Genomic DNA, 4,808 nt, shown 5'->3' on the forward strand with positions numbered 1-4,808 from the left:
CTTTACATTTCAAACGTTATCTTTTAAAACAGTTGAAATGTTTAAAATTTTTATAAATTTCAAGTTAGGTGCCAAAGATTCTTATTATTCAGAAGGGCATAAGTGTATGAGAATATAATTTTACTTTTTATGGCTTAATTCTTAATTTTTTAAATTCTTCCATAAGTATGGTACTTAAAAGACAGTTGAATGTATGCATAATGCCCAAATTTGAATATTTGCAGAACAGGTTCTCATATGTTGTCTAATTGTGATATTATGCAAATGACTGTAAATATGGTAATAACTTGGAATAATGCCTATCATAGTCATATATTAGATTGTCATTTTTTATAGAAATATGTCATTTAAACATTCATTGTGATATACAATAAAGTTATATTGATACTTTAGCATAGATCTAAAACATAACAATAAAAATATCAGATGTTCTCATAAATAAATTTACTAAATGTAGTAATGATGCAGCTCCATTATCATCTTGGCAGCAATATTTTGTTTATGAATCATGCCAATGAATTCCAGTTTGTATACCCAATTGGATTTATTTGAAATGTCCATGTGTAGAAATGTGTATATATAAAAAATGACAGATATAAGTGTTCCTATATTTCTTCCTATTTTATAAATCAGTTCTCTAGGACAAAATAGATTTCTTAGGATTTTAGTAGAGATGTTTTATATGGATCAGATTACAGTATATACAAAATAGAATGCAAGAAATTGATTTGGAACACTTCATAGGTTTTAGGGTGTTAACAATACTTTGTTATCAATTGATCTGTGTATGAAATGGTATTAGTTTTCATATTATTGTTAGTTATAAAATACTTTTTCAGTAAAAAATCAAGTGGAAATACTCAGTAATAACTTATTAATATTTATAATTGAAATACCTGTATAGGGTTTATTTTGAAGGGCATTATTGTCTACTTTATTCACAATCAACACCAGAGTTTTAATTCTCAGATATTGCTTATACTCTTAAGAGTTTTATTCTAGAAGATTTCAGCAATAGAAATTTGTGCAATGTAAATAATAAAAGTTATTATCCACTTGACTGACAATTACGATACCTTGCAGATTGATGTAGTAAATTGAAGTACAAAGCACTATTATTTATTTATGTAAAAAGTAAGGCATTAATATTAAAATATTGTATGGCTGTTGACTGAATTTTGTTATATAGTACATGTATATTATTGTATAAATATTTCAGACTGTTATTTCTTAAACTTTTATAATTTTTCCTATCATAAAAAAAAATCATTCACTTAATCTAAATTTGAAAAAGTCAAAAAATCACCATCAATAATATATTTTTTCTAACCTACTATAAAAAAATAACTATTTTAACAATGTAATTTTTCATAAAATTATATTTTTCTTGTTAATATATATCTGGTGATTATTAATTTTTGGCTATCTGTAACACCCTTTTTTTTGTGAATAATTTTACTCATTTGTTTAATGGATAAAATAGTACACGAGGCAGGACCCATAATTTCATTTGTAATATATTATGTGAACATATATTAAATTTCCTCAAAACTACTAGTCAATTTTTTCCTCTCCTTAACTTATTGGATACAAAGAATTATTGTAAGCAAGGTAGAGAGAATTTTTGAGAACAAAAATATTTTGTTTATGTATATTATATAAAGTTTATTTATAGGTCAATTTTGCAACAATATGTACTTAAAAAAGTGAATTTTAATTTGACCTTAAATCAATAATTTAAACTATGTTAAAAATGATGAATTTGATTTTTAGATGAATTACAATGTTGACTGGGTTAAAGATAACTGAAAACTTAGGATACGAAAATTAACGACAGGTGAATTGTAAGTCAAAAATTTCATTACATTGAATTTAGTCATATATTATGTCGTTTTGAGCAATGTAAAAAAATTTCCAAATAATTATTTGTTAATAAAGTGCAATATTTGTTTTTATCAATAAGATATTGCATTATCATTATCGTTGTAATTTTTTATATATAAAAGATTGGCGTAATCAATCAATATTTTGTGATTTAAATAAACCTCATATTGGGGTAATCACCAAAAGACAAGCAATTGTTTTTAATGAAAAAAAATTCTTGAAATAAATATTGTGTTGTAAATGGTAATTTTGTTTTGCACTCTTAATTTCATTATTATTTATAATTTTAATTATTATTATTATTAGATAATTTAAGTTTTCACATAATGATAATTAAAACTATTCATTTCAGTGCTGTTCTCAAAAGTGTTCATTATTCTACTTTTCTATTACATACACACATATATTACTATTTTTAGTTTATCATCATTATCTTCCTTACAAAAATTCTTTTTGGGTGCATACATTTCATCAGAATACACTACATTATTATAGTAAAAGCTCTATTATCCATAATACTTTAATCACCAGTGTGCTAAATTCAATTTTGAGAAGTAGAGTTATTATATAATAATAATAAGTACATACTGTACTGTATGACCCTCTGTTTCTACATTATATGTTAAGGGACTGCATTGCATATAAATACTGCAATGTACAGTAAATAATCGGTTGATTGCATAATGTTGTGCATAAAGGATTGTAATTTAATTCTTCTGTACTAATAGGGGAATTCTATTATCTGTCACCATCTCAATCCCTATCCCCGATAATAGGTTTTACTATACATCAATTTTATGCCATTTTATACTTTTCTATTACAAAAGATAAAGGAGTGACATCAAATTGTTGTAAAAGTATATACTGTTCTGACAAATTGAAAATACATGATAAAACTATTTAAAAGTGTTCTTCTATGAATACTTTTTGCTACACATTTCCATAATTTGCAAAAATTATAGTATAAGTTTCTAAAATGTAAAATTATTTAAAATGGATTCATTATAATAGAAATTTCAAGTGTCAGAGCATAAAGTTCCTTTAAGTTGTGTAAAGTTATCAAATCTCTAGTAAGATTGTTTTTAATTGGTTGTATTGTACCATCAATAGCATTTGATAGAAAAAATATAAAGATGGAAATAAAATTTAAATTAAAATGATATGTGTACAAAATTTTAAATCTTTTATTGAACTTTATTATATAAATTTATAATTTTAATATAATATTTTACATTAAAATCTTATGTAATATATCACCTGTATCATTGTAAAACAAAGAAAAAAATGTTGCACCCAGTCATAAATTCACCCCAGTCACTTTACAATCAATTAGGTAAATTATTTTATAGTAGAAATCATTCTAAATTAGAATAATTTACATTTTCCGTAACATTATTTCCAGATTTCTGATGATGTAAAAAATTTTTGTTGTTGCAGGTAACAAATTTTCTCTGTAACTTTTGAATATATCAATTTATTATAGCAATCTTCATACATTTTATATGTTAAGTTTATTCATTGCTTATTTTATTGATATGTTACTAATGGAAATAGTTATCAACCTGAACCCAACCATAGAATTTTTTATATTAAAATATTTTTGTGGTTATTCATTTATCTTCTGGTACCATAAAACAAGAAACAAGTTGAGGTGTTCCTAAGCAATTTTCATATTGAGTTAAACAAATCTATACTATTAATAAAACTTTAAAATGGTGTGAATTTTATTTATTACAAATTATTGTCATTGTAATCACCTATTTACAATTATACCTTTAGTATAAATAATTTACAAACAAACTAAATGGTGATGATCATTTAATAGTTTATTTAAAACACAAATGTTTCATTGCATATAGATTTGATGGTTCCTCTAATTTAAAAATTAAGTTATACATTGAATACTATATGATTTATCATTTAGCTAATACAGCCAGAAACAGGCTTGTAGCAATATTAGAAATATGTCAATATTTAGCTTACTTACATACATAGTTGTAACTGTGCTTAATAATTTTTATCATCTAACATTTACATAATGTTTCTATTGATATGAAATAAAAAATTTATATATTTATTATATTAACCAAAATTTGTTCCTTCTTTCACAATATATATATTTTATGCAGTTAAGTTTTTATTGTGTAAATTAATGCTTATAGTATATATTATTTCACAATATCAAAATGTTGATATTTTAAAATAAATAAATAACTGATTTTAATTATGTAAAATTTCGTGATAAGCAGGATCATTAACATGGAAGAATTTATTCCTAATTGTGAGAAATTAGCTAAATCTTTCCTATCATACTCTGCAATGATATCTTATTGTTTGCTTTTTAATTTTATACTTAAGATATCGTTTGCGAGAATATGCTTGGGAAATAGTATAATAAGTGTTTAATTCCGGCTAATTTATTGTTTAATCGAATGACACGTGTAAACGCGTTCAGTAACTCTTCCCAATAAGATCGGAATTAATTTTTGGTGTTAGTCATGTCACATTTTCCTGGTCGCAGTCAATTCGTTTGTCTATAACAAGGGTGGGCAGCCTTTTTTATAACATGGGCCAGAATAAATTTTACGTTTCTTCGGCGGGCCATAGTAGTTAATTGACACCTTGTGACCTGTAAGTTTTTAGTCTGCAAATATGAAATAAATAAATAAATAAAAAGAAATTAATTACTACAGTCGACCCCCTATAACACTGTTGATTATTCCGTTTTATATGAATTCCATGTTGTATGAGTCACTTAGATTTCACAAATGCGTGTGCTGTGCTGTGAACGGCTCATCTATTTGTAAAATCTAAGTGACTTTAAACACAATAAAAACAGCACTATGTAGTTGGATACGACAGACATTACATTTTCTAATTGCATAGCTTTTGCACATAGATTTTCTTGATGGATGACGCGATGA

Source organism: Centruroides sculpturatus, unplaced genomic scaffold (genome assembly GCF_000671375.1).
Source record: "Centruroides sculpturatus isolate CEXI.00-Female unplaced genomic scaffold, Cexi_2.0 scaffold2000, whole genome shotgun sequence".
In the NCBI taxonomy this organism is placed as follows: Eukaryota; Metazoa; Arthropoda; class Arachnida; order Scorpiones; family Buthidae; genus Centruroides; species Centruroides sculpturatus.